Raw genomic sequence first — 13,156 nt, forward strand, 5'->3', positions numbered from 1 at the left:
TGTATTTATTTTTTGAGACAGAGTCTCACTCTGTCACCTAGGCTGGAGTGCAGTGGCGCAATGTCAGCTCACTGCAACCTCTGCCTCCCAGGTTCAAGTAATTCTCCTTCCTCAGTCTCCTGAATAGCTGGGATTACAGGCATCCACCACCATGCCTGGCTAATTTTTGTATTTTCAGGAGAGATGGGGTTTCACCATGTGGGCCAGGCTGATCTCAAACTCCTGACCTCAGGTGATCTGCCCGCCTGAGCCTCCCAAAGTGCTGGAATTACAGGCATGTGCAACCATGCCTGGCCAGACATATTTTAAAAGTCATACATTCCATGTTTGGTCCTCAAGACCTCCCAGGGTATAATACATGCAAAACAATGAACAGACACAGGATTGGCAAAGATTCATCTATGATCATCTCCCTCACTGCCTCATTGGGAAATGTATTTTATTACAGATAACAGTCTCAGAAACCAGTTTTCGCTTGGACAAATAATTAATAGGTACCTAACAAATAATTGATTGTTCTTCCTGGCATATTGTCTAATTTAATACTTGCCCCCACATTTTGTCCTTTTCTGCACAGCAGGATACAATTTCTAAATGTGTAAATGATAACAAAGTCAGTACTTTAATAAGATGAATAGGAAGAGTCTCATATGCTGATTTATAATCTCTTGGCTCGTTTTCAAAGTTGACATGTATATCTCAACTTCACTGCAATGCACAAATGCATGCAAAACTGTTCCCCTTGTTTAAAAAATCCTGTATTTTAAAAAATCGCTTGTTATACTAACTGCTTAATTTACTGTGTCTGATCAATGACCCAGTTCAGACCCAACACTCCCACACTTATTGGGGACAGCTGAGGCACAACCAGCCGCACAATACTAAACTGAGCTGCTGCTGGGAGTCCAGGCTTAACCCTACAGCAAGCTTGCAAACTTCACGTGTAAGTATAGTCTGTATAGCAAGGAAACTCTGGCCAGAGACGACATTTGATCCCACAGTTCATCAAGTCTATGTACGACATTTCACATACCACCCAATAGATGTAATGACAAGATAATATTTACAGCAACCACTTTCCTGGATCAATCCCGTGCCACAGACACCACTCCAATACAACGGCCACACATTGCATTAATACCCCAAACCTATTCTCAATTTGTTAAATATGCTGTAAGCTCACAGTTAGGAGGATGCAAATCTAGTTGAGCCAAAGAATCCCTGCAGCTCTGGGAGCCAAGGTGGAGGGCCACTTCAGGGCTTTCCAGTACCCGCAGCTGTGGCTCAGACAGCTGCAGCCAGGAGCTAGTGAGGTGGGATAGCCAATGCGGGAAGTAGAAGTCAGCTGGCCCAACTTGGGGAGGTATCTCTCTCAGCATCTCAGCTTTGGGACTCTGTCACCACCTCTTCCTAGCCCAAGCTGCTGCCTAAACCAGGCATGTTGAAGGGTGAACAGTGGCTGCCACAAGGCCAAGGCCAAGAGATTGCTGAGAGTCCCACTCCTCTACCTGAGCCCCTAGGCCTGTGACAAGCCACACTGTCCTCCAGAACCCATCTAGCTCTAGGCAAAATGGCTTAGGCTTCTGACTGAGGAGTCCACCAGGGTATAAGTAGCAAAAGCCAGGAGCTGGGCTTTCCAGAGGGCAGGGCCTCTTTCTTTCCAGTCCCCCAGCCTCTTCCTCTGCTTGAAAGTGACTGTTGCAAACAGACAGGTTGTTGTCCATAAGTTCTCAGCCAGTCTCTGGTAATTAGGTTTGAAAACATGAGGTAGAAGCTTCCCCTCGCATGGATGTTGTGCCTGGCTGGCTAGAGTCACCCTCCGGCAGGTGAACAGAAGCCAGCCCTTTTCCTGACTCCTGGCCAGTTGTGCCATACACCAAGACTCTTCAAAACCTACTCCCTCAAGCTCTGCTCCAGGAAGAGCAGGACCTGGAGAGGAAGTGGGGAGCACCACTGTCGTTTCACACCCTTTGAGTGCCTTCTGGCCACCAGTCTTTCCTTTGTCCACACTTCCACTTGAAGGCCTCCTGCACCCAGCTGGACTACAGACTTCAGAGTTCACAGGCAGGTTCACCCTGGGATCCTGCCTAGCAAGTGTAATCTATTACACTAATCAGCATGACCTGGAAGCTCCTGGGTGGATCTGAGTAACAGATTTCCTCCTGGCCCAAAGGCCAGGCTTTTTTTTTTTTTTTGTCTTCTTCACAGCTTTCAGGTGAGTGCTGGATTTGCAGAGAGTAACCAGGCCCTCAAACCTATGGAGATACATTTTCCTGGTGGTGCATCCACTCGTCTCCTGGGGAGATAAAAGAGATGGCTTGTTCTGCTTCTTTTTTGTTTTTGTTTTGAGATGGAGTTTTGTTCTTGTTGCCCAGGCTGGAGTGCAATGGTGCGATCTCGGCTCACCGCAACCTCCGCCTCCTGGGTTCAAGCAATTGTCCTGCTTCAGCCTCCCGAGTAGCTGGGATTACAGGCATGCGTCACCACGCCCGGGTAATTTTTTGTATTTTTAGTAGAGATGGGGTTTCTCCATATTGGTCAGGGTGGTCTCGAACTCCTGAACTCAGGTGATCCACATGCCTTGGCCTCCCAAAGTGCTGGGATTACAGGTGTGAGCCACCGCACCCTGCCGGCTTGTTCTGCTTCTAAATGAGCTGCCAATCCACACGAAGCCCGAAAAATCCTGCTCACAGCAGGGATGGGGTACAGAAGAGCAATGCTGGCTGTGGAACACCCCCCTGCAGGGGGCTGGGCCAGGGCTAGTGGGGTGAGTCTTGGATCAGGCCGTACTGCATGCTCACAGTGTGGCCCAACTCCTCCAGCCCTACAGGCAGCGGGATGCCCAGCTCCACCAGGTACAGGGAGTCCTCCAGTTTTGAGACTGCCAGTCTGCTCTTGGGCTCCAGTCTGCAGCAGGTCGTGGCCAGGGGGAAGAAGGTTGGAGGGCAGTCTGTGGGGACAAACTTCTCCCAGAAAAGCATCATGCTGAGGCCAAAGTCCAGTGTTTGGGGAAGGAAATCAGGATCTGCATACATCTGCTCAATGGTCTCGCAAAGAATGACCCCAAAAGAGAAGACATCCACATTTCATCATAGCTCTTTCTATTCAGCATCTCAGGTGTCACCCAGTAGAGGTTTCCTACCACTGTGTAGCACTTCTTGAAGTTGTTCTTATGCAAATTACATTTCTTGCTGGTGGCCATTCTGGAGGCAATGCCTTTGGCCAAGCTGACTTCCTGCTGCCAGGGGAATGGGTTCACACTTTGCGGAAAGTCCTTCAGTGTGCCCCCCTCAATGTCCTCTCAGCAAGTTCAGCTTCTTGTCCTTTTACAGCACGCCAATGAACTTGAGCACATTGGGGTGGTCCAGGCTTCACGTCACTTTCACTTCAGTCAGAAAAGTCTTCTGGTTCTCCTCATCACATCTCATTAACTCCTTCATGACCACCACTTTGCCTGTGGCTTTGTGTGTCACTTTGATAGACTGCCCAAAGAAGCCCTTCCCCAGGACCTCCCCGTGGATCAGGTCACAAGACCGGAAGATCTGCTTTGAATAAGTGCTAGAACAACAAAGGGATTCCCAGTGGCTGACGTCACAGCTGAGCAGCAGGGGCTCCTTTGGGGAGCTAGGGCTAGGGGACTTGGAGATGCTGTTACTGAGTCTCAGGGAGCATCTTCTCAGCATCCCTTCTGGATTATCCTTGGTGTCCAGGGTGATGAGGGCGTGAGGGTGTCCAGCATTCTGCATGTGAGGAGAGAGCCAGGCATCCAGCCGCAGCTGGGCTGGGCACTGGGAGACGGGGTCATGTTCAATCAACAGCAGAAGTGTCTGGCTCATCTGGTTAATTGCATCCTCCAACTCCTCTACTTGGAGTGTGTGGATGGGGGTTCCACTGATCTCCAGGATGTGGTCCCTGGGGTGGATGGCATTGTGGCTGTTTGGACTGATATGCATCTGTTTGACCTCTTTTACTTGCATGGTGGTAATGTAGTTGGAGCAGGCATTCTCCACGGACACGGAGAAGCTCTGCCTGCCCTCTGTGGTGGCCAGCATGGACATGAGCATGACAGAGTAGGGCAGCTGGTCCTGAATGGACTCTGTGGAGAGTCTCTCAAATATGGGTGCCAGCACCACCTCATTGTGGTACTTTCCACAGTATAGGGTGACACACAGCACCAGGGCATATGCATCCCCATCCTCAATGGTCACCTTATAGCTCATACAGGCAAAGCATTCTGGATGGTACTTGAACTCCCTATTCGCAGCAGCAAATCTGCATGGGTCTGCAGCAACCTCAATTCTTGCCTCCTCAGAAGAAATAATTTCACTGAGGGGCATAAGACAGTGAGAGGCCAAGGCAAGTTTCAGAGCAGGAAAGAAAGTTTATTAAAAAGCTTTAGAGCAGGAATGAAAGGAAGTAAAGCACACTTGGAAGAGGGCCAAGCAGGAGACTTCAGAGATCAAGTGTGCAGTTTGACCTTTGACTTGGGGTTTTATATGTTAGCATTCTTCTGGGGTCTGCATCTTGTCTCCCCTGATTCTTCCCTTGGGGTGGGCTGTCTGCATGCGCAGTGGCCTGCTAGCACTTGGGAGGGGCTGCATGCGCAGTGTGTTTACTGAAGTTGTGCATATGCTCACTTGAGGTGCTTTCCCCTTACTAGTTGAGCATTCCTAGAGGAAGGTCATAGACCACTTAAACTCCATCATTTTACCTCTTAGTGCACATGCTTGAGCCCACTCACCCTGCTCCTGAGATCTTATCAGGAAGCTGCTGATCACCAGTTTTAGGGTTTTTTTTTTTTTTTTTAATGTTTTGGGAGACTGCCTTTCTCTGGTACGAGCCGCAACCAATTATTATTTTAGAGAGATGGTTAACAACTGCCTGACCATCACCTAATGGTCGCCTGACATTCCTGGTGTGGAGGAGCCCTCTCCTGCCCTGCTCATGTCTGATTAACCACCTACTGTAACATCTCCAGCCACTATAATAGGCCCTGTCATCAGCAGGGAGCACCCATGACAGAACTCCCCAAACATCTCCCAGTAGTCCTGTGACAGTAGAGCTTCCTATCCTTCTCGTAGAACCACCTGGTGAGGGAATCCTGGCATTCTGAACACCGGAAGCAACAGCTGTGCCAGGCTTCATTGACAGTCCTGTACCATCGTTGGCTTGGAGCAATGTGGTCCCCACAGCCCCGACACCTCCAAACATCTTCACCTTGGTTCTGGCATTACCACTAGTTGAGTGACCCTGGACAACTTCATTTTCTTCCCTAAGCCCCAGTTTCCTCATACATAAAATGAGGAGATTGTACATTATCTCAAAAGTCTCTCCTGGCTCTAGCACCTACCAGTGCAGACCTGGTCCCAGGAGCATAGAAATGGGGAGGAGGAAGCAGGGCTGCAGCAGCCCCACTAAGCTCCCACCTCTGCCTAGGCAAGGGAGGACCTCAGCCCCAGGCACGAATGGGCGGATTTTAAAATCTATGATTAATCTAGGATTCCTTTGAGTAAGACTTCAAAAAATAAATTTAATATCAGAAAAGGCTTTTGATTGTTTTCCTAATAAATGTGAAAGGAAAACATTAGATCATTTTTCGTGGTTTGAGTTTTAATCTGATATTTAATTATGTTTCTGCTTTGCTACAATCAATGAAAGTATGTTGCTTTTGTTTTTGAAATCTTAACATCAACCAAGGATAAATGAATAAAATTTCAAAAAATTAATTTGCTATCACAAAAGGCTTTAGTTATTTTACTTTTAAATGTAAAGTTACAGAATAGCCACCATTACATAATTTGAGCTTTAATAAACTTTAATAAGAAACATATCCTCGTTTAAAATATTAGAACATAATTGCTCTATGCACATTGATTTTTTCTTTTCTATAATTGCTATGCATTTTGGTTCAAAATTAGTTTTTATAGGATTTCTTTTATAAATTATTATTTTGGAGCCTATAAGTAACAAATTCCTTTTCTCTGATCATTCCATAAGCCAAAATATTTCAAACCAGATGTACATGTAAGTTGAGTGAGCATTCTTTATCCACTGACATTTCAAAATTCTATTTAATTATATCTTCATATTTTAAAAATCAGATGATTCAGGGGACTGATTCAATAAGTTGTCTTACTTCCACTAGTGGAATACCATGCAACTGCAAATCCAAGGACTAGGAAGTTCTCTAAGTTCCAATGTGGGAAGATGTCCAGGTCATATTGTTGAGTGAAAAATCTAAGGCACTGAACAATGTTTGCATATATAGAGAGAAGACTACCTTTTGGAAAGAAAAGGTGGAAAATAAGAATAAATATTCATAGGAGTAAAACTTCTTGAGGAATAATGTTTCATGTATTTTGCCTTTTGAACCAAGTAAATCAAAGAATTATTCAAAAATAACAATAAAATGAAAAAAAATCTACTAAAAATCAAGTGAAACAAGATTTTGATCTGGTTAATAGAACATAAAATGATAATTAAAACATTAGCTAAAAGTATGATTCATATTCAAATTCAGGGATTTTTATTATGCTCACAAAGTTGTACAACCATCACACAAATTCCAGAACTTTTTCATCACCTCCAAAAGAAGCCCTGTGCTCATTAGCAATCACTCTCCATTCCCCTTTCCCCCAATCCACTATTTAACTTTTTGAAAAACAAGTTATAAAACACTCAAGCACAACATAAATTCCAAGCAAAACTTAAAACTGGTTTCTAAACAGCACTCATTATAGTAGCACCTGTGACCAATATCCACAACATGATTTCTAGCAGGTTGATGTCTACTATTTAGTTCAGTATCTACTCCTTATTATTACTATTCTGAGGACAATTTGGGCCCCACAGAAGCACAATGCTGACATTCCCACTGTGTCGCCAACCTTCCCACACCAAATTCAGTTATCACCACTAGGTTTTCACCTTGTTTGTTTTTTGTTTTGGTTTGGTTTTGGGTTTTTTTTTTTTTTTTTTTTTTTTTTTTAAGACAGAGTTTCACTCTGTCGCCAACGCTGGAGTGCAGTGGCACTGTGTTGGCTCACTGCAACCTCCATCTCCTGGGTTCAAGCAATTCTCCTATCTCAGTCTCCGAAGTAGCTGGGATTACAGGCATCCACCACCACATCCGGATAGTGTTTATATTTTTAATAGAGATGGGGTTTCACCATGTTGGCCAGGCTGGTCTTGAACTCCTGACCTCAGGTGATCCACCCGCCTCGGCCTCCCAAAGTCATCTTCTTTTCTACTGAAGGGAAACTTGGCAATTTGCACATTTATTATAATAAACACCTAACAACTCTGCTGTCTATTCAGTTTTTGGTTTTTACATTTTGATTAAAATATCAAAGTGAATTTCCAAAAAAAACATTGGAAGAGAAGGGAAAGAAAAGAAAAAGAAGGCTTCCTCTTCCTGACATGTCAATATTTTAATGTGTCACGAATAATCCTTATCTACTACAGAAATTCAAATGCTACAAATAAAACTGAAGTTAAAACAATTTATCTGTAGAATAAGGGTGTGAGAATAGCATAAAAGGTTAGCTTAATTAATGAAATAATTCAGCAAATATTTGAGTGCCTCTAATGCGCAAAGCGTGGTGGAAAGTGATGAGAAGAGGGTCATTGGAGGAAAGAGAGAAGGTAAAACTGTCTTCACCCACTATTCTTATATTTATTATTTTGTCAAGGATCTTTCATTCAGTTGTTATTCCCCATTTCTCCCAGTTTCCATTTTCAACATTGTATTGTTTTGCTGGTCCACTTGAATCTCCTTTTCTCTGCCTCCACAGCTATCACTTTGGCTCATGGCTTTACCTTCTCCCACCTGGATAAAAAGATGTCTCCTCCCTTGGGTCTCTCAAATTCTCCTCTGCAATCTGTCCTTCTCATTGATACAGAGGCATTTTTCTAAAGCACAGAGCTATTCATGTCAATTCCCTCATTAAAATCATCCAATAACTTCTCTTTGGCTGCAGAATAAATTCTGCTCCTAGCATAACATATAAGGTCTCCAGATCTAGCCATAGGCCACATTTCTAGCATAAACAATCACATATACCACCTCCTTCCAGGGCTGCCAATTCAACTAATTCCCCACAGAGCATTGCCCCAGACAGGTCAGACGTTTCCCCACATTCAACCATGAACCACAAGAACGTGAACTCTTGTTCATGCTGTTCCTATCTCAACAGTCCCTCCCTACCTCCACTGACCTAGAACACTTCCCCAAAATTCAATTCAAATGGTATCTTTGATGCCTTTTTTAGTTAAAATGCACTACCAATGCAGATATGATGAGTTGTTCATTCATTTATGCTTATTATCATCATGCAGTTATTGAGTGCTATGGTTTGAATGTGTCCTCTCCAATATTCAGTGTTGTCAATGTGATAGAATCAAGAGGTAGGGTCTTTAAGAGATGATTAGGCTATGAGGGCTCCTCCCTCATTAATGGGATTAAGGCGCTTATGAAAGAGGCTTCATGCAGGGTTTGACCAGCATGCCCTGTTACCTTCTGCCACGTGAGGATATAACAATAAGGTCATCACCAGATTAGATGCTAGCACCTTGATCTTAGATTTCTCAGCCCCCAGAAGAGTAAGGAAGTAAATTTCTGTTGTTTTAAAATTATCCAGTTTCAGGTGTTTTGCTGTAGCAGCATAAAATGGACTAAGACATTGAATCATAGCTCAATCTTTTCCATGCATGTTATGAGGTCTTTGAGGGCAGGAACCCTATCTCCAAGAAGTTGGGTTAGGGAAAGAAAACTGTTAAGGGCAGTGTAGGTGTGACTGCAGGGGCCAACTTTTGAGCTTTCCCAGAAGACTCTGGAGCAGTGAACAGCTGTCCAAATGAATTTTCTGGGGCACTCCCTGGTTCTTGCATCATGTCTTTCTATCAAACCCTTCCCTTCTATGCCCTCCTCTCTTAGTTTACTCAATTCCATGTGGAGATTTATCTTTGTCCATCTTTCTTTCTATATGAGCCAGCCAGACATTAGGCTCCATATTACCCTCCAGTCACTCCAGCAAACCTTATAGCTACCAGAAAGTTTTCAGTAACTATCACAGCTTTTAAGAGGAGTCAGTGTTGGAAGTCACTTCAAGGTCATCTGGTCAGTTGGCTCATTTTTATATATTTTATATATGTGGAAAGCAAAACACAGAGCATGGGCTCTACTTGGAGGCTCCATCAGTATTTACAACACAGTGCCATTGGTCCTGTTTTTAAAAGACTCAAGATTCAAACGGGCTTTCTTAAGTACCTCCTTCCAAAGTCCTGTTGTTCAGGAGTAAAGTTGGGCTATCCTCTGAGCATAGCAAGTTTTTATTTTGTGTCTGGTTGCTTTCAATAATAGGAAGAGTAGTTGAGCATCAGTGATGTAAGATACAATAATTATGGCTGCCAACTCTTTATGAACCTAAAAGAGTGCTTGGTAAGTTTGAAAGGGAACTAGAAAAACTCACCAAAACCCTGACCAAGGAAGACTGTCCAAAGACTTTCAGTGGTGAAATGGAATGCAAGTTTCAATATGTGCTATTATTTTCAGTCAGCCTGAAGATGTCAGGTATAAAATAGCAGACTACAAGCAACAATACCAGGGGCTGTGTCTGTTGTCTCATTGATTTTTCTGGTGGTTTTGTTGTGTAATAAATCAAGTCAAACAATTGAAAGTTATGTTTTTTATGCATCTTCATATTTCAGATCAGGATAAACAACTATACTGTGATAAACTTTTGTGCAAGGTTTAAATTTTCAATCAGGGTCCAGTCAGGAAAATGAAAATCAAATCAAGTATGTGAACAGAAAGAATTTAATCTAAGAAATTGGTTGAACGGGTATGGGAGTACTGAAGGGACATAAAGGGCCACTGAGATAAGGTAGAAATAGTAACTTCAAGAAGCAGCTACCACTCTTGGGCTGAGGGAACAAAGGGAAGAGTTTGGGCTTATCAGAGCCTAGGAGATCAGAGGAGAGGCCACATAGGAATAGACTCCAGACTTCTCAAGAGGGGACACTGCTTGGCTGATGCTAGTGTCTTTGAAGAGGTACAATGAAACTGGTTCTAGAGATATGAAAAACAAATCCTGGAAACGAATGAACTGCCACTGCCAGGCATAGAACCATCACTGGGATGACACGGACAGGAACAAGCAGGCAGTAAAGAGCAGGCCCCTTCTGCCTCCTCCAGCCTCAACTGGCAAAAGACTCTCAGCTCCAACATCCAAGAGGAGTGTGGAAGACTGGGATTAAGCTGAGATACAATAGCTTTTTGGCATACTTCCTAATTTAATAATAATCTATTTAAGTCTTTGCTTCAGTATAAGAAAAATCCCCACATAGGAACAAATGTATGTGAATTTAAATAATAAAAACCTATCCACTTTTACAATGAGAAGTTACACAGTTTATGTCTGACTATCCTAGATTCATGATTTCAGGGCTTCTATCAATTAATTCTCAGTAACAGATGCCTCAAAAATTCTAAATTTGGGCTGGTGCAGTAGCTCACACCTGTAATCCCAGCACTTTGAAAGGCCTAGGTGGGTGGATTGCTTGAGGTCAGGAGATTGAAACCAGCCTGGCTAACATGGTGAAACCCTGTCTCTACTGAAAATGCAAAAATCAGCCAGGCATGGTGGCAGGCACCTGTAATCCCAGCTACTTGGGAGGCTGAGGCAGGAGAATCACTTGAACCCAGGAGGTGGAGGCTACAGTGAGCCGAGATCGCGCCACTGCACTCCAACCTGGGCAAGAGAGGGAGACTCTGTCTCAAAAAAAAGAAAAATTATAAATCCACTTTGGGATTACAATCAACATCGATGAGATCTGTATTTACTGAATGCATACTTTAAAGTTGCGTTCTTGTTCCAAGAGATGCCAGTAGCACTCCCATCCCCCAGTTGTGACAACTGAAAAATATCTCCAGACATTGCCAAATGTAACCTGGGGGTTAAAAGTAACCCTGGCTGAGAAACACTGGCTACCAGCACTTGAGCACAAATGTTGAATCAATGTTTTTTTAATAATGATAAAGAATAATGAGAAATGGGTCTCTTATTCTTAGCGTCCCTAATTGGAATGGCCTCTCTGCAAACTCAATGTAAAATTTCTAACTAGTTTTCACAATTCTGTTGGCTTCATTTTGGAAAAGAAGATTTCTCATCTTTGGGGAGACCATTCCTATATTTGGACTGGAGTCTTTTAATCTGTGCTTGCAACTGAACAGAAAGGATTCCTGAATCTGAGTGTGTTGTGCTGCATTCCCAACATCAAAGCTCAGACTACCGAGTTTTTGTTTTGTTTTGTTTTTTGTTTCATACTATTTATCTTAGGCTTTTGTGGTCAAAAGCCAGAGTTCTAAGATGTCTGAATTGTGAAAGCCCTCAAATTGGAATTTAGAAAATGGTAGGGGAAAGAAAATTTTTCTTAACAGTCAGTTCTTACACTCAGTAAAGGAACTATTAAACACAAGTACTAAATAGGTAAGACATTTTTTTCCCACTTTTTTCCTCTATTTAGCCTATGAATATTTGAAATAGTTGATCTAATGTTTGAATGTTTCTTTCCCCCTTTTTTTCATATGCTTTCCAGAGAAAACCCAACAAAAATAAATAAAGCATAATGAAAATGAATGCTTTCAAAGCACTAATTAGTCATGTTTGGCTTATATTTGCTTAAGAAAGTCATTTATTCCACCAGAGCTATTCCATACAATGCATGAATACAGCCAATATAAACAGTCATAAATAGTTCAATCAAGAGCATATCTTTTATCACTGATGTTGTCAAAATAGTTTCTGTCCAAGGAGATTTGGTCTCTCTCCCCTAGTTCCTTTATCTACCTCCCTTGTAGTGCATAATACATGCTCAATTTGGAAAATTTACACAATAATTGAAATAGCAAAGAAATAACAAATCTCATTACCTAGAGACAACATTTCAGTGTATTTCATTACAGTATATTTTCTCTCCAATATTTTTATCAATGTATTCATTCATCAAAAAAGCATAGCTGTGAATTGGGATCATACTTTTAAGTTTTGTAGCTGAATTTTTTACTTTTTTTTTTGAGATGGAGTCTCACTGTCACCCAGGCTGGAGTGCAGCGGTGCAATCTCTGCTCACTACAACCTCTGCCTCCTGGGTTCAAGCAATTCTCCTGCCTCAGCCTCCCAAGTAGCTAGGATTACAGGCACACACTACCATGCCCGGCTAATTTTTGTGTATTTAGTAGAGACAGGGTTTTACCATGCTGACCAAGCTGGTCTCGAACTCCTGGCCTCAAATGATCCACTTGCCTCAGCCTCCCAAAGTGCTGGGATTACAGGCATGAGCCTCTGTGCCCAGCTCAATATTTTTTACTGAACATTATGTTGTGTATGTTTTCTCACAGGGCTAAATATTCTTCAGAAATATATACTATTCTTAACTCATTTATGTTTGAGTAATATTTTGCTTGACTAAGTGTTTTTATGATAATTTTTCCTCTAAAAGTATTAGCATTCACAAAGTTGGGCTTCTTTGATGGTTTAATTCAGTGTTCCTGTGATTTTCAATTAAATCTACATTTACTCCAAAAAAATGTCTCTAATTTTCTGTTTCCTAGATTCTTGTCTTTATTTTCTGCATTACAAGAAAAGCTGAGGGCCAGGCATGGTGGCTCACGCCTGTAATCCCAGCACTTTGGGAGGCTGCAGGGGGCAGATCACCTGAGGTCAGGAGTTTGAGACCAGTCTAGCCAACATGGCGAAACCTCGTCTCTACTAAAAATACAAAAATTAGCTGGGCATGGTGGCATGTGCCAGTAATCCCAGTTATTCAGGAGGTTCAGGCAGGAAAATTGCTTGAACGCAGGAGGTAGATGTTGCAGTGAGCTGAGATCTCACCACTGCACTCCAGCCTGGGTGACAGAGTGAGACTCCATAAAAAAAAAAAAAAAAAAAAAAAAAAAGCAGCAAAGCTGAGATTTATCAATTTGTAAAGCACTCCTTGCTGTGTAAAGCAGTTATCGCAGTGCTTGGGCACATAGATTTCAATGAAAGCTAGTCAATATCATTCTTAGGATTTTCACAATTATTCTGCTTGAAACTTCAGCTTTGAGAATAAAGCAAACTTCATCAAAGGAGTATGTAGACATAGTTAATTTTCA

At 42.6% G+C, this 13,156-nt stretch overlaps 1 pseudogene; it reads right to left on the bottom strand.

Moving 5' to 3' along the window:
- Positions 1–2,759: 2,759 nt before the first annotated feature.
- Positions 2,760–5,212, bottom strand: LOC100429035 (LIM domain kinase 2 pseudogene; annotated as a pseudogene).
- Positions 5,213–13,156: the final 7,944 nt, after the last annotated feature.

Source organism: Macaca mulatta, chromosome X (genome assembly GCF_049350105.2).
Source record: "Macaca mulatta isolate MMU2019108-1 chromosome X, T2T-MMU8v2.0, whole genome shotgun sequence".
Classification (NCBI taxonomy): domain Eukaryota; kingdom Metazoa; phylum Chordata; class Mammalia; order Primates; family Cercopithecidae; genus Macaca; species Macaca mulatta.